Genomic DNA, 24,596 nt, shown 5'->3' on the forward strand with positions numbered 1-24,596 from the left:
CTCTTTATTAATAGTGAAGACAGTTCCCATGGTTTTCTCATTCATCATATTCCTGATGCATGATCATTACACTATGACAATAAGAAAAATATTTCTTTTTAAAAAATATATCTTTATTGACTTCAGAGAGAGGAAGGGAGAGGAGGAGAGAGATAGAAACATCAGTGATGAAAGAGAGTCATTGATCGGCTGCCTCCTGCACACCCCCAACTGGGGATGGAGTCTGCAACCCGGGCATGTGTCCTGCCCAGGAATCGAACTGCTATCTCCTGTATCCTAGGTTGATGCTCAACTGCTGAGCCACGCTTGGCCAGGGAACAAATATTTCTTTCCTCGGGGTATGCTCATTTACTTTTGGTGCATTTTCCGTGCTATTTCTTGTGTTAATGTTCTCTTACACCCTAGAAGTCAGGAACAGTACTTGAAATTCAGTTCAAAGCATCCCACGAAATATTCTTAATAAATATCTTTGATGGCAATAATAATTGTTATTGACGGTGACAACACTCAGTTGCGGATGAGAATGTGATATTTTCCTGTTGCTGGTGAAATCAAGTGAGATGGCTTCTTTATTGTTTCCACAAGTCCTTCTTAGTTTGGAGAATTTGTCATTCTTTATAGAAGCTGCTCCATGCTGAAACATGCCTGTGCAACTCTCAGTCTGAAAGCAGATCTTCTTGTCTTTGCTTTCACTTGCAAGGGTGCAAATAATGCATATATTTTATTGGTTCTTTATAACCCAAAGTCACTGTTCTCTCTCTCTGTTTTAAAAAACTTCCAGATGATCTGGCAATATAAGCCAGTCAGCCTCTCAAGCTGAACCCATGGGCACTAACTTCCATTCTCACCCCAGCGTTGAGGATGGGAAGTTAAAAACTGCATTTCTAGTCTTCCTAGCAGCTAGGGTTCTGGATGCAATATATGTTCTGCCAATGAGATGTTCCCATGTGAATTTTTGCTGGAAAGATAGGTAGTTATCACCTCAGGAACTAGATTCCATATTCCAGTGTCAGTCACCAGCTTCAAGGGTGCAAGCCAGTTGAGATAGGGAGGAAGTGAGGGTGCCAAAGGCTTCTTGACTTCTGAGTTGCAGCTGTAGTAGTTTCACCTTGAAATCAATAATTCAGATGATTTCTGCTCCTCCAGACCTTTCAATTATTTTATAAACACCTAACTTGCTGTATTAGGTCTTTCTGTTTAAAATATCTCAAGTGCACTGAACACTGACAGGTCCATCTCTCGTGAGTGAGACCTGGTTAAAGAGTTACCCTTTATTGCTAATGCTGTGGAAAGGGAAAACCACTGAACAGTAAGGAAAGTTGTGGGGTAGCCTTTAAGTGAAAGACATGGAAAACAACATGGAGAAAAGGGGGGGGGGAGAAGAGGAGGAAGAGCAGGAAGAGTGGGAGGAGAAAGAGGAGTAAAGAAGAGACCAAACGACATGATGTCCAAGTTAATAATTTGCTCAATGCAAATTCTCAGTTGTTGCCAATCCATGTTTTCAGTTTGTCTACTCTCAAATATGATCCTATTTAAATGTATCCAATTTCTTGATTGGGTGAGGAAAAACCAACCTAAGAAATGTTATTAAATTGGACATGCAGTTTGCCAAACAACAGACAACAGCCTATTTGCACTTCCATCTGATACAGGAATAATGAAATGACTTCACCCCTCATAATCAGTTTGTCACTTTTTTCCTTACCAGAGATAAGTCTGTATAATCTACATTTTATAGTACTCTACAATGTACAAGGCATATTCATATATCACATATCATTTGCTCCTTATGCACTTTTGTGAAATAGGTAGAAATTATTATTACTCCTATATCATAGTGGAAGAAACTGACTCAAGGAGACCGCATGTTACTGAGTTGCAGAGATATGAGTTAAGCTGAAGTCCCTCCCCCAATCTTAGGTTCTTTTCATTACCCCTTACTCTCTCCTATCTACCCTTGTTTCACTGTCACATCAACCATGTGAGGCAGGTAGTGTAAGGAATGCCTCCCCTCCTATTTTTTCAATGAATCTTACTGACACCACCAAAGAACAATAAACTCAAAGTCACTGTCCTTGTTCTGCCTTACAACTAACTTTAGACACTACTGGATTTCAAAGATGCAAGCAAAAAATAAACATTTTATTTACAGAGTGTTGGGAAAGTGGAACACCAGTGTGAACCTAAAGAGGAAATTGATAATAATGGGGTTGACGAGTGGAGAATCATTTCGATGAGTTAATTCCTAGCAGTGATAAGCACTTTGTAAGGAGGTAGATAGAATTAAAGTGAAGGTTCAGAAATATGGTTCTTGAGAAAGAAAAAAAATGAAAATAGGAGCTAAAATTCAGATGGTGATTCTCGGCAAATATTATGTTGTTGGAACATATGGAGTCCGACAATATTGTTTCATTTGATTCTCATCAGAAGATTTCAGTTCCAGCTAAAATCCCTCTTAATCCACAGGCAGGAATTTTAGCTAGGTCAAATGCCTATTTCCATCTATTTATAAAGCTTTGGCCCAACTAAAACCAACAATGTAAAAGCCAGTTTGCTTCAGCTGGGTAGGACTGATGGAAATGCTGGCGGGTCTGTGGCTGAACAAGAACTAACAACAGCATGTGGTTAACTAGATGCTGTAGATTTTGAGAGAAAACACTGGTCTCTTTTTAGCAGTGGAAGAGCAGCTTCCCAAATTACCTGGATATTTTTGGTAGTAGCATTATAATGCTATAGAATGAATGTTTATGTTCCTCCAAGATTCATATTTAGAATTCTAACTCCCAATGTGATGGTATTGGGAGGTGGGGCCATTGGGAGGCGATTAGGCTCTGCCCTCATGAATGAGGTTAGTGCCCTTATAAAAGAGACCCCAGAGAGCTCCCTCCCCCCTTCTGTTATGTGAGGACACAAGAGAAAATGCCATCTACGAATAAGGAAGTCAGCCCTCACCAGAGATGAAATCTGCCAGTGCCTAGATCTTGGACTTAGTAGTCACCAGAAATGTGAGAAATAAATTTCAGTTACTTATAAGCCACCCAGTCTATGGTATTTTATTATAGTATAGCCTGAATGGACTAAGATATGCACACAGTTGTCTGAAACAGTTTACTTACTTCTATTTCAATGTTGACATTTCCCACTCTCTTGGGGAAGGGCAAGGATGTAAGTATTGTTTAAAACCACATTTATGTGATGAACTTCTGCAATTCAATTCAAATTCAATTCCCTTCAATTCATATGTATCCCTAGCCTCTAGGAGGTCTTCAAAAACCACAGTTTTAGAAGAGTGAAATCAGAAACATACCCATGAGTTCCAATAATATTGAGGGGTTTTTTTTGTTTGTTTGTTTGCACACTTTCAATAGCAATAGTTTAAGAGATGTAAATTTTCAGATATGTAAATTGTTGCTGGGTAAAGGTGTTATTGATGAAATTTTTTGTAAATTTGTTTAAGCAATAAGGATAGATTTAAAAAAAAAATTAAGGTTAACATTTCCCTGGAAAATCATATGCAAAAAGGAGAATACCGTGTTCAAATATTAGATCCCATTATTAATTCTGGAACAAAAAGACAAGTATGTAAGCCTCTAGCCACTTATTTCCTCTGCAATAACGGTCACTAATGAGACACTTCTGCCATTTTCAAGGCTATAGCTTAGGGGATGTATGATGCGGTTAGGAACATGATGGGTAGAGCTAACCATAGAAGTATTTGGGTCTCTATAAATTCCTGCCTTCCACATCCTCCATAGAAAAATATTAAAGAAGTATTCTTTGGATGGCCAGTGGTGGCAGTTTATGCCATGAATTTTGATCTCCTCAGATCAATATTTCTGCACACTCCATCTTGTTATATTGGGTTCTTTGAAGAAGACTCAGAATAAAACCTAATGCGCAAGGCTAAAATTTCATTTAGGGTTTAAAGATGTTACTTCAGACAAAAATTCACAGAGTACGTTAACATACTAGGATTTAGACATGTTAACAGGTGACAAGTGGTACTTAAACGTTGGGTTGAACACAGTGCTTTAGGAACTGATCAGAAAACAGGAAACACTCTAGGTGTTTAAAAAAAATTAATAGAGGAATTATTTGCAGATGTGTTGGAAGCACTTTGGAAGCCAAAGTGGACAAGGTAAAATTACTCAAAGATTAGTAACTGTAGGAACCACTGCTGCCTAGGGCTGCAGGAATAGAAACACTCTCAGAGGCTGTGGCTCTGTGCTGCATGGTTCCTACTGTCTGTCTCAGCCCGGTGTGGGCACAGGAGCCCAGGAGCCCAGGAGCCTACTGCTGAAAGCTCTGCTGCCCAGACCCCTCCTATACCTCTTCCCACCCCACAACCAAGGTCAACAATGCTGTTGTTACCTTTAGTGGACTGTTGTAAATCCTCCAGAAATCAGAGGCCTGCCATCTCCATACCTCTTAATCCCCAAACAGTGCCTTTCATTAGCTGAACTTAATGGAAAGCTCACGGACAATGGGATGTGAGAAATATAGTCTGAGAGAGCTGGGACCTAGCCAGCACAGGATGGCTGAGGAAAATAGGCCAATAATAGCACGCGAGTTTGAAAAAAAAAAAAAGAAGAAGAAAAAAGAGATATCCTTTAAAAATGAGTTGGGGACAATCTTAAAGCATTTAAAGCTAAACTATGAAGCCACTGTACAATTATTACCATATCTTTGGCAACATCTCTTAACTTAATTAGTTTTTACATATTGGGATTTTTTTAAAACTATACTCTGAACACACTTATGCAATATATCTATTGTTTCAATTTCTTAAATATCTTTTTATTTTTAAAGATGTATATCATTACTTATCTATGCATTTCATCCTTCAATCTTACAGGTAAACTTAAAGTTCTTCTGAGAGCTTTTTATTAGCTCTATCTTGAGTTAACTATTTTATCATAATTTTTGAGTTTACAAAATAAAAAGCATTACACTGTATAAATACAACTTTATAAATTAAATATATGTGCAAATTTAGGTTATTCTTTATTCATAGAGTACATAAAATTGCAAAAGATACTTTTCACTTATAAATACAAAACTATAATAGTCAGCTCACTGAAAATTGACTCTACAGTCATACTAACAAACATAGGTAACAAGAGTATTCCTGACACTTATATGCTCCATACTGTGTTGGACAACAGGAAAAAAAGTCATAATCAACTAACTAAATTCTCATTGTGAACACTTAAAATAGAAAATAATTACCAATGAATAACTGCATGCAATGATTTATGAAAATAAAGACTGCTATGACTTTTCCAGTAGTTTTTCTTACAAATAATTTAAATATTTGTACAATCCTATAAGAAATATACTTTATCATTGTCTTGAGCTGCTAATTCTTATTAGTCTGAGAGAAATAAACACTAAATATATAGAATTCAAAGTCTAAGTCCCTCTTTTTTTATGACTCAGGTTTTAGTTTGTGTTTAAAGTCCTTGCCATACATTGTCCAAATTTTAAGATCAAAAACTTTTTAATTAGCTGTGAATCAACTAATTTGCATATTACAGATCTGAGATCAGCTTTTTGTGACTCAATTAATTTGCCTTATCACCAATAACTCATTAAAAGCAAAATGTTAATTAATATACATTTTAAAATCGCAAGATCCATTTTTGGTGAACAGGGCTGCCAGAAGTCAATGTTGATAACAGTGATGAAATAAAAAGCTACAATTCACACATAGTTTGTGCATTAAGATTAAACGAAACTATAAAGGGAAAATATTGAGGAGGCTCTGAGGCAAAATAATGGTGACAAAGTGAAGAGGTCAGCTAATTGATCACAGCTAATAAAACAACACGGAAGAAGCAGGTTTCATACCTCATTTCCTTTCCATTCAGCATTTATAGACTATAGACTAAACTATGAAACCAAAGGGTAGGGTCTCCAAGTAATTTACACCTTTTTAGATGGGCCTTATAGGAATTAAAGAATTGAACAGTTAGGCAGTTATATCCCTCATGTCTTTCAGCAAAAGCAGAGGAGTGGCACTTATGGGTTAGAGAGACAATGTGGCAGGGAAGAAAACAAAAATTAATTGAGCTCATTCTATGTGAGGGACTTGGGCCAAGCACTTTGTATACATGACCTCTCTGAGTTATCCCAATGATTTTGGGTAGAGTTATTATCCTCATTTTACAGCTAAGGACACTGAGCCTCACAGGGGTTAAATTACTTGTCTACAGGGTGCTAATAAATAACAGAGCTGTGACTAGAACCCAGGCCTGCATGTGGACTCTTGTTCTTTTTTATGTTATGGATACTACCTCTAGACACCCTTGACAGTTAGCCTAGAAGGAACTAGCAGAATCCCAGTTCTGAGTCCTCAATGACAATAATTCTTATTTCTCACAGGTGAGGACTGATCGTACAAGATATTTTGGTTGCCTGCCTTATTTACACACCTTGACCTTGGTGGAGGATTTCAGGGAGACAAACAATGGGTCTACCTAGGCTCCTCTACCTCCTCCATTTTCCTTTCACTTCAACCATTTGTGTATACATTAAATGAATTCCAGCCCTAGATTCTGCCTGAGAAGTACTTCAACCAGTATATGGAAAAGTCAGAGCTGTCAATCTCTTCCCATCTGTTTCTTTGATTACCTTCCCTACCCCTGAGAAGGATATTATATTACCCACGTGAGCAAGGCAGTCTTAAAATTCCCCTCAGCTTGACAAAACATTAGAAGGGTTTCTTCTTGACTACAGACCCTTCAACCTCCTTTTTCTTAGAGCATTTACTTTATAAAACTTGCAATTGTAAATTCTTTTTGTGTCTCTTGGAAATGTAAGTCTTCTATGACCCAGAAATGTGTTTCTCAAGGACCTGGGAGCCATCCCTTTGAAATACCACCCTTACTTCCCAGTCTCTGTGGGAAGGTAGAAGCCTAATTTAGTAAGTACCAATCAGCAAACGCTGATGGTCTAAATCACACTGATGAATCTGCCCCCATCCCACAAGTCCTCTAGTACTTTTCTACTGGCTCACTCTAATGCTTAAAATCTCCACTTTTTGTTTCAGTGGAGCTGGGTCCAATCTGCCCTATTGCAATAGTCTTGAAGAAAGTCTTCCTTGCCTGTTTGGCTGATACAGCACAATTTTTCTTTTACACAAGCAAGTCTCAGATCAAGAACCAGCCAACTGTAAAGGTACTATTAAGTAAATTTAAAAACAAATTACAAACTAGAAAGTATTTGAAATATATATGACAGGCACAGGGTTAATATCTACTATATAAAGAACTTTCATAAATCAAAAAAGTACAAAATAAGCAATTCACAAAAAAGGATAAAAGAAATACCAATTAAAAAAAAGATACAAACAACTAATTAACATATAAAAAGGTTAAGTGCATGTAATAAACAAAAAAAAGTAAACTAAAACTATAAAACAGTTTGTTGTTAGGTATAAAATGCCTTTCAAATAAGCACACCTTTTCACCCAGAAACTGCACTTTTAGGAATGTGTCCTAAAGAAATACTTTGAATAAAAGAACAAAGGTTCAAGGAACAAAGATGCCCACTGCACCACAGTGTGAAAACCGTAAACAAGCTTAAATGTCCATCAGTAAAGAATGGCAAAGTAAAACTCATCCACAGCTTGAAATACCCTGCAGCCACTAAAACTGAGGTCTGAGGGAGAGTAGCCATGCCATACTTAGTAGATAAGGAGACTCCATTCAGGCACAAGTCACATAAATTAATCTATACCTATGCATGCATAGAGAGATGACTCGAAGGAAAGAACAAAATGTTAGCAGTGCGATTTCTGGCTGATAGTTTGGGAAAAGTTTTTACTTTTTTTTTTGTACTTTACTACTTGAAAATGTTAAGCAATGGACATGGTCATTTTAATCAAAATAATAAAGATATTTAAAACATAGAATATATACTCTACAGTCAATTTTTGAATACAGATTTAGGCACAGAAGAAAAAGGACGTTTTAACCAAAACATTCAGTTATTATCTGTGTGAACTAAGATAGTTACCAATATTTACTTTCTTCATACTTTTTCTGTATTGTTTGTTTTAGTATATATTACTTTTAAAATCAGAAAAAGCTATTGCACTCATAACAAACAAAATAAAACAAAATTCTTCATCACCAGCATCATGGCATTCCTCCTTCCCTAATACCCTAGTACTTTATAAATTAAATATGCTTAATCAAGTTATAATTGATTGGCTTGCCTCACTGATTCCAATTCTTTCTGTTGTCTTAACTTTGAACATGGCAGCCAAGTTCATTTTCCAGCCTTGCCAGCTTATCACCAGGAAAACATTTTAAAATCTATAATTTAAAATTTTACAAATTAAAATTTGTAATCTGCCTGAGTGCTGTCCTCTCTTTTCTGCATATGATATCCAGAAAAGCAAAATCTAGATCTACAGTTCCAATTCTAGTTTTGATTCTCTCTGGTCCTAGTCCCACTGTATTTTTAGGACCTATGGCAACTTGCTCAGGGCTCTCATCCACCTATGAGTCTCCCACCTCTGCGGACTCTCCTACATGGAAAGATAAAGGGAAGAGGTAATAGAAGGTTTATAGGAGACTTGTCTATTAATTTCCACTCTGCCCTGGCTCTTTAGTGAGGGCTTTTTGGAGAGTGATAAAGCGCTCACTGAAGAATGGGGAAAGGACATAGATAAGGAAGTCATGAGGGCAAACACAGACCACCATTCTATTTCTTTTTGTTCCTATCTAGAAGGGAAATTTCATTTCCTGCACTATTTTTTAAAAGGCACTATTTAAAATTCAGAAGTCACAAAGGGTCTTTTACTGCTAAGAATGGCACTTTTGATGCAAGCTCCATAAGTAAAACCAACTTTTTTTTTTTTTTTTTTCCTGTGCCTCTCTCTACTCTCTAGATTTCTCTGATAGGTTTGGGAGATTCTTCTTCCTGAGGGTCCTCAGGAAAACTCAGAAGACAACAGATGTTTCAAAGGGAAAAGAAAAAAAATCACAGAAAATGAACTGCCGTATCGTGTCCTTGATAAAGTTGCCATTTGGTTCTTCTCCTTGAATATTTCCATTCAAATGAGAGAGGAAAATGTAAAAACAAAGCCAGAAAGTTACGTGAGCTGAGAAGTAGCTGGAGTGTGAAGGAACTGTCCTCCTCTTTTGTCACCAGCCAAGAGAATCCAGGCAGACACTCTGGTTATCAAACAAGTGGTCATCCAAGATAGAAAATGTTACTAACATTTCACCATTCTTAGAGAAGACAGCTTAGAGTCACTAGCTGGAGAGAGAAGGAAGAGTGTGAGGTCACTGTCACCCAAGGGATGATGGGAAGCACCATGGAGAAAAGTCCTTTGCCTCAAACTCAGCTCTGCCCTGATTAGCTCACACATGGCTTAGTAAGGTGGGCTGAAGAAATTTTCTCAAGAATATATGAATTAAGGCAAATCCACATTGAGGCCTGAAAAACCATATTGGGATATGAAGCACTGCTAATTCATATGTGAGGAGCAATCAAGATTTTATTCTTTGTCCTGTCCTCCTGGTTATTGAATGTAGCAAGGCTGATGTGGTTTGTGGGATTCCATTTCAAAATCCTCATGTGCATGATTCAATTTTAAATTCCTACTTCTGTGCCCTGCAGAAATTTGTTGAATATATTTAGACTGTCACACCTGTGCTCAATATATGTATCATGCTATCAGGGGAAGAAGCATGAAACGGTATGACATTTTCCACCAAGGCCCAGCACCACAGTGTGCCAAGGCAGCTATTTTGGTCTCTCTGGGGAAAAATCATTACAGCAGGTAGGAACTCTGTCTACATCCTGATGCATTGCTCTGTTAGAAATCCTTGCATGAAGCATCACCACAAAAACAAATGAGCAAAGATTCCTCACCACTGTCTCCAAGGAATTCTCTTTTTGATTTCTGAGTCTGTTTCTAAGTGGTTGTCCTTCAGGAGGAAATACCCAAACTCCACGCTGTAATTTTATCCTGAAGAAAAGGAATCCATTTGAAAAATAAGTATAGACATCATCTTAATTTTAATCAGAAAAACATCTTTGTTTGTGAAACTAACTCTATTTCTATTACAGCTGAGATTCACCAGTAAACACCTGGTTTCAGACAGCAGCAATAGACACTTCAGTGTATCTGCTTAAATGGGTTTTATAATTCTGTCATTAAATTATTCCAAACTTTAAAAATCAAGTAAAAATTTTGAAAGGGCCTAAAGATTATATGGATTGTCATAATGGAAATCATTTCTTTCTATTCTTTAAAGGCAATTGAGCCATTTCCTTTTCTATCAAACCAATTCACATGAATAGTCTGGGCTATGTGTCAGTATCTCTAACACTGAGATTCTATTCATAATAGAAATATCTATAAAAACAATCACACTAAGTGACTTTTATATTGAAATAGGGAACTGTACAGTTTTCATACCATACAGTAATGCTTTTCAAAAAGAGATTCCAAAATAATCATAAAGAGTGATAGGGAATTAGCTGAATACTGTGGATTGACAGACTATCAACAAAATAGCACACTTTTCATGAAAATGGCTAAATCACTATTTACTTGATGAACTGCAATGTAATGGCTCTGAAGGAGCCATTTTGCTGTATTGGCTAAATAATGCGTGTTTACCAAAACTGGGTAATTATAGAGTCACCATATTAAGCACCGTCTGTGCCTGCCAAGGAAGGAGATGAACCTGCTACAGGGTGAGACCTTGAAAGTTGGCTACAATTATTTCTAACTCTGGCACTGCAGATAGAACTGAATAGACTATATACTGAAGAAAAGCAGAAGGAAAAGAATTTCTCTTTTTCACTGTTCAATACTCCTCAGAAGACAAAAAAATCTGCCAGTTAAATCTATGATTCCAATAAATTATTTTCCTGAAAAAGAACTCCAGGATACCATCTTCCTTTGCAATATTTGTACCATACTAATTATAATAAAAGCTACCCACATGACTTGAGAAGGAAAATATAATATCAAAATAAATCAATTTAGTTGAAAATCAGATTTTTTTTCATTAAAATGTATTGGAGAGCCTAAAGGTACATGATACCTCAATTTATACAGCAGAAGATGGATTTCCTACATAGTGGTAGAGAAAGCAAATAAAAAACAAGGGAAAAAGAAGAAATTGCCAATATTTGATCAGTTTTGACCTACAAAAACAGTAATTTCACACAGTCCAAAATAATATCATATGTGTCCTGAACACCTACTTTCAGAGAAGTGGATATTTACACTTATTTAAATTGACTGATAGAAAAATGTAAAGTAATATTTAAAAATTTTTTTCAAATGTTTTACATTCAATTACTGTTGACATACAATATTATATTCATTTCAGGTGTACAACATAGCAGTTAGACATTTGTGTAACTTATGAAATGATCACCTGGATAACTCTAATACTCATCTGATGCCATACATAGTTATTACAATATTATTGACTATATTCCCTATGCTATACTTTATATGCCCACAACTATTTAGTAACTACTAATTTGTACTACTTTATATATATATATATATATACATATATATATATGTACACACACACACACATATATGTGTGTGTGTGTGTGTGTGTGTGTATATATATATATATATATATATATATATATATATTTGGTATTAGAGAGAGGAAAGGAGAGGGAAGAGATAGAATCATCATTGATGAGTCATTGATTGGCTGCCTCCTGTACACCCCTTGCTGGAGATTGAATCTGCAACTCAGGCATGTGCCCTGACCTGGAACTGAACCAGGATCTCCTAGACCATAGGTTGATGCTCAACCTCTGAACCAGGCTGGCTGGGCCAAATTTGTACTTCTTAATCCCTTCACTTTTTTCATCCATTCGGCCAAATCTCCCATATGGCAACCATAAAAATGTTCTGTGTATCTATGAGTCTGTTTCTGTTTGGTTTGTTTGTTCATTTTGTTTTTTAGATTCCACATGTAAGTGAAATCATATGGCAAATGTCTTTCTGTGTCTGATTTATTTCACTTAGCATAATAGTCTTTAGGTCCATCCATGTTGTTGCAGGTGGCAAGATTTCATTCTTTTTTCCATTGTCTATGTGCAGCACTTTTTTATCCATTAATCTGTTGATTGACACTGTTTGCTTCTGTATCTTGGCTATTGCAAATAATGTTGCAATGAACATATGGGTGCATATGTCTTTTTTGAATTAGTGTTTGGGTTTCTTCAGATGAATACCTAGAAGTGAAATTGCTGGCTCTTTCTTTGTCTCTTGTTACAGCCATTGTTTTAAAGTCTATTTTGTCTAGTATAAGTATTGCTACTCCAGTTTGCTTTCTTTCATTTCCATTTTCATGAAATATCTTTTTCTATCCCATTACTTTCATGTGTTTTTCAACCTGAAGTGAGTCTCTTGTAGACAGCATATGTAAAAGTCTTGTTTTCTTATCCATTCAGCCACTCTATATCTTTTGATTGGAGTATTTAATCCTTTTACATCTACAGTAATTGTCAATAGATATGTAGTTATTGACATTTTATTATTCATATTTTTTATCTTTACTTCTTATCATTCTTAAAGAAGCCCCTTTAACATTCCTTGTAATAATGGTTTGGTGGTGATGAACTCCTTTAGCTTTTTCTTGTCTGGGAAGCTCTGTATCTGTCCTTCAATTCTAAATGATAGGTTTGCTGGGTAGAGTAATCTTGGTTGTAGGTCCTTGTTTTTCATCACTTTGAATATTTCTTGCTAGTCCCTTATGACCTGCACAGTTACTGTTGATAAATCTTCTGACAGTCTTATGGGAGATCCCGTGTAGGTAACTAACTGCTTTTCTCTTGCTGCTTTTAAGATTCTCCCTTTGTCTTTAACATTTTAATTATGATGCGTCTTGAGGTGTCCTTGGGCTCATCTTGTTTGAGACCTTCTGCAACTTTCTGGGCTTGTATGTCTATTTTCTTTGCCAGGTTAGGGAAGTTTTCAGTCATTATTTCTTCAAATAGACTTTAAAAAAATTTAATTTATCTTTACTGTTGAAAGTATTACAAATGTCTCCCTTCTCCCTCCATTGATCCCCTCCACCATGCTCCCCATCTGCAGGCCTTCACTACACTATTGTCTGTGTCCATGGGTTATGCATATATGCATATAAGTTCATAGGTTAATCTCTTCCCACCCACCCTTCCACTCCTGCCTTCCCTCTGAGATTCATCAGTCAATATCATGGTTCTATGTCTCTGGATCTATTTTGTTCATTGGTTTATTTTGTTCATTAGATTCCACATATGAGAAAGGTGAAGTGATATTTGTCTTTCTCTGACTGGCTTATTTCACTTAACATAACACTCTCCAGGTTCCACCATGCTGCCTCAGAGGGTAAGGGATCCTTCTTTTTGACAGCTGCATAGTATTCTATTGTGTAAATGTCCAAGAAGATGCTTGATATGATTTCAATCTTCTTGAATTGTATTGCTGTCCATCTCTCCCTTAAAGTCCTCCAGAAGTGTTTTTTTCCAAGCCTGTGTGAGTCTTTTGTCCTGAGGTGGGTCTCCTGTAGACAGCATATTTTGGGTCATGCTTTCTTATCCATTCAGCTACCCTATATCTTTTTATTGGGACATTTAATTTATTTATATTAAAGGTTATTATTGATGGTACTTATCTATTGCCATTTTATTTCTTATGCCTATGTTTCTCTTTCTCTCTGTTTCAATTTTTTATTACAGAAGTCCCTTCAACATTTCTTGCAATGCTGGTTTGGTGGTGATAAACTCTTAGCCTTTTTTGTCTGTGAAGCTCTTTATTTCACCATCTATTTTGAATGATAGCCTTGCTGGATAGAGTAGTCTTGGTTTCAGATCCTTGCTTTACATTACCTTAAATACTTCATGCTACTCCCTTCTGGCCTGTAGAGTTTCTGCTGAGAAATCAGCTGACAGCCATATGGGAGCGCCTTTGCTTTTCTCTTGCTGCATTTAAGATTCTCTCTTTGTCTTGAATTTTTGGCATTTTAATTATGATGAGTCTGGGCATGGGCCTCTTTCAGTTTTTCTTGCTTGGTACTCTCTATGCCTCCTAAACTTGTGTAACTTTTTCTTGACCAGGTTAGGGAAGTTTTCTGCTATTATTTCTTCAAACAGTTTCTCTAACCCTTGTTTACTTTCGACCTCTTCTGGCACTCTTATAATGTGAATATTGTTACATTTCATGTTGTCCCACAGCTCCCTTAAACCATCCTCCTGTTCTTTAATTGCTTTTTCTTTTTGGTTCTCTGATTGATTTTTTTCTACCCTGTCTTCTAATTTGCTGATCTGATCCTCAGCTTCCCCTAATCTGCTGTTTATTCCTTCCAATGTATTTTTTATTTCTACTATGTCATTCTTAATTTCCTTCATAGTTTCTCATGCTGTTGAGTATCCTCATTATTAGCACTCTGAACTCTATATCTGATAGATTGCTTATCTCTGTTTCATGTAGCTCTTCTGGAAAATTCTTTTGTTCTTTTATTTGGGGCTTGTTTTTTTCTCCCCATTTTGGCTGCCTGTTTGGATTTTTTTCTATGTATTACGTAGATCTGCTAGGACTTCCAGTCTTTTGGGTGGTTTGTTGTGCAGGTCAATGTCAGACACTGTGATTGGACTTGAGTACCAGCTGTGGTTCCGTCTTCTGGGGCTGGATGCATTTGGAAAGGACCAAATTGTGCACCAAGGTCTGCTTTTCAAGCCCTGGATCCAGAAGCAAATCAGACAAAGACTCAAAGCACCCACAAGCTGATTGTTATTCCCAGACTCTTAATGAGCCTCAGGCTATAGAAACTCCACAGGTTGGGGCAGCTGATTGTTATTCAATCTCTTAATGAGCCTCAGATATAGAACCTGCACAGTGTGTGGGAGAGGTTTTCCAACAGGGTGGAGCAATTGCTTCCTCTTCAGGCAAAAGCTGCTTGGTTGGTAAATGTCTGCCTGAGAAAGATGTCCTCTGCAGTATGGGGGAATAACTCAGCACAGAAATCCAGAAGGGTGCCCTCCAAATCCTATCTCCAGAGCCCACATCCCTGGATTCTCCCCACACAGATGTAGTTCACTCTGCACCCCCTCCACCAGAGCCCAAGGTGAGTGGCTGCACACGAAACTTTGTGTGTTGGCTCTTTAAGAGGGTGCCTTCATTTTCAACCATCTCTTCTGGCAGACAGAAACTCCGCTGCTTTTCACAGCCAGATGTTGTGTGGGCACCTTTCTCAGTTTTGGTTCTCTTGGCTGGGAAGCCCAGCTTGGGGCTTAGGTCCCAGGGTTCTCAGTGTGAACCCCCCACAGCTGAGATATCCCTCTGGACCTTCAGCTGCTGCCTGTGGGAGCCTAGCCAGCCTTCTTGTGCCTCTGCACTTCTTACCAGTCTCTATGTGATCTCCATTTTACTTCCTTGGTTATAAGGGTGCTCTCCAGCTAGTCTTCAATTGATTATTCAGGATGGTTTTTCTATATTTTAGTTGTAATTCCAGTTTGGTCTTGGGAGAATGTCAGTGTAGCTTCTACTAAATTTGCTGCCATCTTGGAATCTCCCAAGACTTATTCTTTATATCCTTAGTGCCAGAACTTCTGTTCAGCTAGACTTTAGGTGGTTCTCAATAATAGTTGTTCTGTAGTTTAATTGTAATTTTGATGTGTTCATTGGAGGAGAGGAGCACAGCATTTATCTACTCCACCATCTTGACTGGAAGCTAAAGTAATATTTTTAAAGAATTTTTACAAAAACAAATGTTTCAGAGAGAATTAGAAAATGCCTAAGATATGAATCTTGAAATCTCTATTTAGGGAATAAAGAAGTCAAAAAGGTAAGAGGAGTATCAGCCTAGGGTTCCCAAAATAAGGGGCAGTCACTGGTGCTAAACACTACTTACAGCTAAAGAAAACAATACTAAAAGAATGCCATTGAACCTTGGGGTGTAACGTACAGTGTGGAGATCATAGTTAATAATACTGTATTATATATTTGAAAGTTGCTAAGAGTATATCTCAAAAGTTCTCATCACAAGAAAAAAGAAAAAATCATAAAGCTATATGGTGATGAATGTTAACTAGTTTATTGTGGTTATCATTTTTCAATATAAACACGTAACAAGTCATTATGTTGGACGCTTTAAACTGTTATGTATCAAATACATCTTAATTTAAAAAATAGAAAATACATTGGATTTGAAGATTTAGAGACCATTGGTGGTCTTGCTTTATAAAGAACTTGACTGACTTTTTGACTTTAAGACCTATTGGATGAACATTTTCTTTTTCTTTTTAAAAAAATATATCTTTTTTGATTTCAGAGAGAGGAAAGAAGAGAGAGAGAAACATCAATGATGAGAGAGTCATTGATCGAGCCCGCAACCCAGGCATGTGCCCTGACCGGGAATCGAACCCCGATAGCCTGGATCTTAGGTCGACGCTCAACCGCTGAGCCACGCCTGGCAGGGCAGGATGAACATTTTCTTGAAGTTAAGAAACTTGTGATTCTGTAAATCACTAAGATAGTTCAAAAGTTTGCATTCATAAGTGTTTTGATTGACCAATTAGAGAAAGTATTATCTTTTTAAGTTCAGTATTTAGAAAATGAATCTCAAAGACCCCTGAGGAGGAAAATTTATATCTTTTCTTTTGCTCAGATTAAAGTAAGTTATCATTGGAGCTTTTAGAGAAAGAACCAGCTTATTCCTAGTGTCTATCCCAGCAATATGAGCAAGTCCCCACACTCTGTAGTTTGAGACCCAAGCTCAATGCAATTTGATATTTAATCACTAGAAAAATAGTTGTAAAAAAAGGATTAAATGTATTAGAAAATTGCAGTCAAGACCCAAATGCAAAATAACAACTACAGATTTCAGTACTGCTCCTAATTTGACAGTTTTTCTGTTTTTCTGAAAACTAAAAATTTCCTAAAGTTAAGAATTTACTTATCTATTAGTATGAGTTAATCAAAGCAAGCATGTTATTTTGTAATTGATAGTTTAAAAAAAAAGGTAAAATCTGAAAAAAAAATTTAATATTCTAATGGTGCTAAGGCCTAGATGTCATATGAGTGCCAAATAAAACTGTGATCTAAAAATAGCTCTGTTAAATAATATTTCTACCTAAAGGGCTTACATAGGGTGTCCCAAAAAGTGTATATATACTTTGAATAACCATTAATTCCAATGTTTCCTTTCAGACTTACTGCAATGGAATTAATGATTATTCAAAGTGTATATACATTTTTTGGAACTCCCTATAGATAGAGAAAGAACATATACAACTCTGCATGATCTTCTGGTGGTCACACCTTCAGTAATTATGTTTTTATCTTTGATTTTCCACCTGGTTCCTTCCTCTTATGGTGCAAGAGGCCATTCCAAATGATCAGAGAGCAGAAAACACAAACACAGCTGATTTCCCTTAAGTCAATTTCTACTGAAAATTACTTCTGAAGTCCAAATAATTTTTTTCATTTTTGCAATAATTCCCAGGCTGCTTGAGGAAAAATTCATAGAAACTGACCTACTAGGCATTTTATCAAATAAATATTTAGCATTGTTCAATCACCCTGTGTCCCTCTGCAAAGGCACTGACTGATAAACCTTCCCGGTGAGAACAACAGTGTCTTATAACAATTGACTTTCATTAGCACCTCCTATAGAAGAAGTATCCTGCATCATGGAGCAGGGTCAAGAGGTTCAGATTAAATCAAAGGACAGACAAATGGTCTTGGTTCTCTTCTTGCTTTGCTGCTATTAACCTGCAGGAGAAATATTAAGAGGGGTGAGAGCCAAAAAATTGGTGGATTTTACAATATGCAAAACCCCTTTTTAAGATGTAGAAAACAATGAAATTAACTGTTTCTAAGTTTTATATCTTCAACTTTGCCTAGATATAAATTTGATTGTTATAAATGAAAAAAATATCTATATAAAAGAGGAAGCACTAAGCTAGAAGTCTGGCTATTTTATACCACTTCCTTAAAATAAATACAGTAACCAGACAAGGAAGAATTAATTCTAGGAACAGGTGCCATTTCTAAAACCTGTGATGATGTTAATAGATAAAATAATAAAAGTTTATTGGAAATTTACTGTGTGCCAGGCCCTACATTAAGTGGATTATTTCTTTACTCTTCACAACATCCCTATAAGGTAGATACTCTTACTATCCTCACTTAACAATGAGGAAACCAAAGATTAGGAAGATTAAATAGCTTGCCCAAGGACACACCTAATAAGAAGGGAAGCTGGAATTGGACACAAGAACTCTGATTCCCAAACCAATGCTTTTAGCCATTGTGTTATACCATTTCCTTATCTGTGAAGCTTGGGAAATTGATTTTTTCAATTCTATAAAACTCCAACCTGTGTTTTAATGACATAAGTGTTATTAAGTGTTGCTGAGAACAAATAGATACACAAGGCCACCACATCTTGGCTAGATGATCAATATAGCATTAAAAACAAAAGCAACTATCACAAATAAACAAACCAAAACCTGCTTAGGCAGCACAAAACTTCAGACCAACTATAGAGTACATTCAAATTAACAAATATTAGAAAGGTTCCCACATCTATGATATTCTTTAAAAAATTACCAAGCTACCCAAGTCAGGTTCCTTGCAATTACATCATGCCACTCCATATTTATGATTCAATAAATATGGTGACTGCAACTTAGAAATCATGGCTAAACATTATTGAAAAAAAAAAAATGCTTGGTTGACAGAAGGTATTCTATAACCAACACAGAACAAGTATCCAGATAAAATTAAAATTTAAAATTCCTTTAAACATAATCCATTTACAACCAATCTCTACAAATACTGAGGAGCGGCTTCTACTACACAGAAAAAGTAGTTGTCAATTAAACTAACACTAAGTTCAAGGAATTTCAGAGTAATTACAACCTAGCACTTGCTTAACTAACACACATATTGTCCTGACAACGCAAAAAAAACAATGCTACTGTTTGCTTTCCACAGGGATGTGCACCTGGCCAGAGTTACTATGCATGGATTTCCTTAATGAATGGTGAAGTCACTCTGCAGGCACATTACAGCTGCTCTGCTGGTTAGGAATGGCCCCTTGCTGGTATCTGCCTCTCCACTGTCCTGAACCACACCTAAGAAAGGAAACTCGCCAAAGAAATCCAATTTCAGAGTAAGTATTTAACTGCATATGAAATTATAGTTTTCCTACCTTCTATAAAATGCACAAAGATTGTGTTAATTTGCAAACAACCCATATTATGTGGTGATGATCAGTCAACTTCTGGGGGGATAAATACTGCATGAATCTACATTTCAGTTCAATAAGTCCACTCAGATGTTAAACTTTGATAAATCATCTTTTTATCACTATAATTTCTCTTGCGCTCTCTGTATGCTCCTCTATTACCTTTTCCTTTCCCAAAAGAAATGGACTCGTTTTGCTTTTTCTCATCACTGAAGAATACCTCTGTGATCACTTTCATGAACAACCTGCAGAACTGTAGCCCAAGGGGAGCATCTGCAGAATATTGTTAGGACAGCCTTAGTCTGAAACAGAGATGGAGTTCCAGACTTCTTGGTTAGACCATGTACCAGGGGTCAAGAGTCAGAGCTGCTCTGGGATTAAGAAATTAACAATGTCCTTGTCCCTTAAAGAGAAGCAGCTAGGCCAGCCTCCATTCCTTTTGTCTTGTATGCTTCTGAATTTTCTCCTGGATGACATGGAAGGTCTTTTTAAATTCTAGGCATTTCTGAGCCATTTGTCTGATCTATGTGTAGCAGAGCTAGTGGTAGAGGGGTCATGCCAAGATATCTAATGGTGCTTATGTCCTTCAGTGCTGATGGGTGGTCACAACATGATCAAAGCTCATAGAAGAAAACAGACCCTGGAGGCCAAACATCCATGTATTGAAAATAATGGCCATGGACTCCTCCTGTTGCCTCTGACAATTCATTTGCCCTCACCTGTGCCATCCAGTGTAGGTGTGATCCTGGTATGTTGGGTGAAGTTTGGGGGTGCTAGTATTGTGTGATGTTGTTCACTTTGGGGATAGGGTTAGGGCTACATCTTACCTGTTTCCTCTTCCTTCGGTGGCTACATAGAACCACAAATTCACCCAAGTTTCTGCCAGCCACATTGATCTTTGACTTCTTAATTATCCTAACCACACTTTCTGAAAATGGGGTCCTGACATAGTTACCAACTGTCAAGTATAAACTATTAGTGCTCTCTAAGTTAACCCAACTCAGTGAAGTGATTTGGAGTTCCATCTCCAATCTCTAGATCACCTATGACAATCACTCCAAATGACAACTCCAAATATTACAAAAATAATCAGGCTTAAAAATAAAAAGCAGCTATGGTAGGAGTGCAGTGAGGTCCAAAGGTAAGGAAGCCCTATTCTTTGGCATGCTAGAGGATAGGAGAGTAATTAGTGATCTCTGGCAGCCCCTGTGATATACTTTAAAAATAATCAACACTCCAAACTCAGCAGTTTGCCAAGGAGACACTTTGAAAAGGTACAATATGTTGCCAAAGAGAGGAAGCTTTAACAAACACAATTAAATAACCTAACTAAACATTGCCTGGTGAGATGGCACTCAGCCTACAGAACCATCTGGCTGAAGAAATACTCAGAGATTCAATAAAAAGGAAAAATAGAGAAGTACTTAGAGAATCATCAACCTAAAAACCCAGTTTCTACCCAGTAAGCCACAAATCTAGGTTCCTAGATATAAATTGCTTCATAAAAAGATAACAGTTCACAAAACCTTAGCAATCTACTCTTTTAGATATGTCCTTTTAGATATTGTGTACTATTTCCCTCAGTCTCCATAAATTTCTCATTTAGTTCAATTCAATATAACGTTATTCTTATCTTTTAAAAAGCAACACTCCCTATATCAAAGCTTCATGTAAATATCTCTCTCTCTCTCTTTCTCTCTCTCTCTCTATATATATGTATATATGCACACACATATATATGTACATATGTATATGCAGTTTTTTGTATACCTATTATACCTCAATAAGCTGCTTAAAACTAAAAAAAGGATCAAAACAAACCACTTATATATATAGAGAGAGAAAGAGAGACAGAGAGAGAGAGAGAGACAGAGAGAGAGAGAGACAGAGAGAAACAAAGAGGGAGGGAATAATTACATGGAGAATAATTACAATAAGCTAAAATTTTCTTTAGAAGAATTGGAACAGAAAAGGAGTTAATATCTAACATATATAAAGAACTCCTACAACTCAATAGCAAAAATGCAAATAACTTGATTTGAATAGACATTTCTGCAAAGATGACATGCAAATGGCCAAAAGATACATGAAAGTGTGTTCAAAATCATTAATCATCAGGAAAATGCAAGTAAAAACCACAATAACATATTTTCTTATACCTGTTAGAATGGCTATTATCCAAAAAACAAAATATAAGTTTTGATGAGGATGTAGAGAAACTGGAATCCTGTACACTGCTGGAAAGAATGATGTAAATATGCAGCTACCATAGAAAACAGTATGGGGTTCCTCAAAAAAATAAAAATAGAACTGCCATATGGTCCAGCAATCCTACTCCTGGGTATATACCCAAAAGAACTGAAACTGGATTCTCAAAGAGATATCTGCACTCTCATGTTCACTGCAGCATTATTCACATTAGCCAAGATATGGAAGCAAACTAAATGTCCATCAACTGATGAGTGGACAAAGAAACTGGTACGTACATATAAAGTAATATTATTCAGCCTTTAAAAAAAACCAATCCTGGCTCTTTCTGCCATCTTTCCATGCCACCATAATGAGCATAAACACCCTGGCTGATGCTTTCCAGGGTATCAACACCACCAAAAAGAGAGGCAAATGCCAGATTCTTGTAAGGCCGTGCTCCAAAGTCATCGTCCGGTTTCTAACTAATAATAAAGGATGGTTACATTTGTGAATTTGAAGTAATTAATGAATTACAGAGCTGAGAAAATTGTTATGATCCTCATGGGCAGGTTAAACAGTGTGGAGTGATCAGCCCTAGAGTTGATTTGCTACTCAAACATCTAGAAAAATGGCAGAACAACCTGTTCTGGTTCTGTAAGTTTGGTTTCATTGCACTGACAATTTCTGCAGGCATCATGGACCATGAAGAAGCAAAGCAAGAACAGATGGGAGGGAAAATCCTGGGATTCTTTTTCTAAGGATGTAATATACACATGCAAATAAAACTAAAAAAAAAAAAAAAGAATTGAAACAAAATACTTACATGACATGTCACCAATCAGATATTAGTGTATGTAAATATCCTACAAGCAGATATTCAACTTTCCTTAGAATTGATGGTTAATCTGTATAATCATATAATTCCTTAGGAATTGAATCCCATAGTCCCTATGTCTTCAACCAACGAGAAAGTCTCTGTTGGTGAACTCTCCTGACCTCTGTACCAAGCATTCTAATTCAGTCCACACACAACCAAGTTTATGCAGCTAAAAAGGCTTACCTTGCCTTCCTCTCTCCTTACCCCTTTTCTCCAGCCATTTCTGTGCTAATTAGTAACACTGACAGAAGCTACGTCAGAGAAGAAACAAGCCAATGAACTGTTCTCTTTAATTTTATGAGTGTTCGAAGAGAGGATGTATAAACTGTAGTTTATCGCTTGTTTTTGTATATATATACATATGTATGTATTAGCCGTATGGGAGTTTAAGTTTACTGTTTCCTTGCCCTTATTATCAGGCTGTTCCGTATAATTGCTGTTTGTATACGACAAAATTTCACATGGCCAAACTAATTATTTGGTTTATTTAAAACCATACTTTATCAGTGATAAATTTATGGCTTTGTATTGTATATTGACCTTGTGTATCATATTCTGAAACTCACTTACTAGTTCTTGTGTGTTCCATTGTGGAGGTTGAGGTTGTGGTTGCTTCCTTAGAATTTTCTGGGCAATCATGTTGTTTATAAATAGGGACAGTTTGTTTCTTTCTTACCCACTTTTGTTTTCTTCTTTTCCTTGCCTTATCCATTAGCTAGGATCTCTACTACTATGTTGAATAAAAATAGTAAAAAAATGGGAAGGGATTAAGATGTAAAATTTTCCAGTTATAAATACAGTCACAGGGATGTAAGAACAGCATAGGGAATATAAAAAATAAAAATAAAAATGGTGACAGCAGATATCCTTGCTTTGTTCCTGATCTCAGTGGGAAAGTATTCAGTCTTTCACCAATATTACTTTAATTGAAGGCTTTTTATAAATGCCCTTTATCGACTGAGGAAGTTTATTTCTATTCCAAGCTCAGTGATAGTTTTTTTTTTTTTTAAACCATGATGTATTATAGAATTGTACATCTGAAACCTATATAACTTTATTAACCAATGTCACCCCAATAAATTCAATAAACAATAAAAAATAAAAGGATTTTATGTGTATGTTTTGAGGGACATTCATTTGTAGTTTTCTGTAATGTCTTTGCCTGGCTTTGGTATCCAGTGTTATTCTGGCCTCATAAAATCAGTCAAGAAATATTACTTTTTCATCTGTTTTCTAAAAAAGAGTTTGTATAAAATTATACTTTCTTCCTTAATTCTTTGATAGAACTCACCAATGGAACTACATAGATCTGAAGTTTGCTTTGTGACATTTTTGTTAAAAAATTTAGTATTGTTTATAGATATAAGCTTATTCATTCTTTCCAATCCATCTTTTGTGTCAATTTTGATAAATCTCATTTTTTAAAGAAATTATCCATCTCATCAAAGTTGATGAGTTTATTGGTATAGACTTGTTCATATTGTTTTTTATTCTTTTTAGTTTGTAGAATCTGTAGTGATATTCCCTTTCCTTCCTGGTGTTGGTAATTTGCATTTCCTACCTTTTTTCTTGAACAGCCTTGCAAGAGATTTAATAACTGTGTTGATGTTTTTTAAAACTAACTTTTGGCTTTATTAATTTTTTGTTGTTTGCATCCCAATGTGCTGATTTCTGCTCTTAATTTATTATTTCCTCTCTTCTACTTACTTTGGGGTTAATTTGCTCATCTTTTTATACCTTAGTAACAGAAAACTTAAATCATTGATTTTTAAGCCTTTCTTCCTTTCTAATATAAGCATTTGAAGCTACACAGTTCATAAGCACTGCTTTAAATCCATTCCCAAATTTTGATATGTTGTATTTTTATTATTTAGTTGAAAGTATTTTCTAATTGACCTTATACACAAATTACAACTCAGTAACAAAATCATGAAGAATTATTTTTGTAAGCCTCTAAAGGAAAGATATACCAGATAATCTGCATGCTAACAGTACATGAATTATTTGATGAGAACAACGTTTTATGGAAAACCTGTGCAAGTGTAATCAATGGCGGAGTAACTTTTAAAATCAGGATTTTACAAAAAGTATATCAAAGGTAAGATTACAGAGAAAGTACTACACATGAAATTCATTCACTGCACAGTCAAGCAGATACCACAAATAAGGGAAGGCAGAACCACAGTGTAGCACTGTGTCATCAATGTAGTTCATTTTGTAACAAAATTTTTTAAAAAGCAGAATCTGGTGCATTTAACTTTTTAAGGTGCTACCATACTATTTTCTGAAAT

At 36.2% G+C, this 24,596-nt stretch overlaps 1 protein-coding gene and 1 pseudogene across 1 annotated transcript in view; one reads left to right on the plus strand and one right to left on the minus strand.

Annotated features, from left to right (window-relative positions):
• Positions 1-24,596, minus strand: part of LHFPL3 (LHFPL tetraspan subfamily member 3) — a 560,968-nt gene that overhangs the window by 429,098 nt on the left and 107,274 nt on the right. The gene's annotated exons all lie outside the window — the stretch shown is intronic.
• On the plus strand, positions 21,796-22,186 carry LOC107542301 (small ribosomal subunit protein uS8 pseudogene; annotated as a pseudogene).

The sequence above is a fragment of the Miniopterus natalensis genome, chromosome 10, assembly GCF_054644295.1.
Source record: "Miniopterus natalensis isolate mMinNat1 chromosome 10, mMinNat1.hap1, whole genome shotgun sequence".
In the NCBI taxonomy this organism is placed as follows: domain Eukaryota; kingdom Metazoa; phylum Chordata; class Mammalia; order Chiroptera; family Miniopteridae; genus Miniopterus; species Miniopterus natalensis.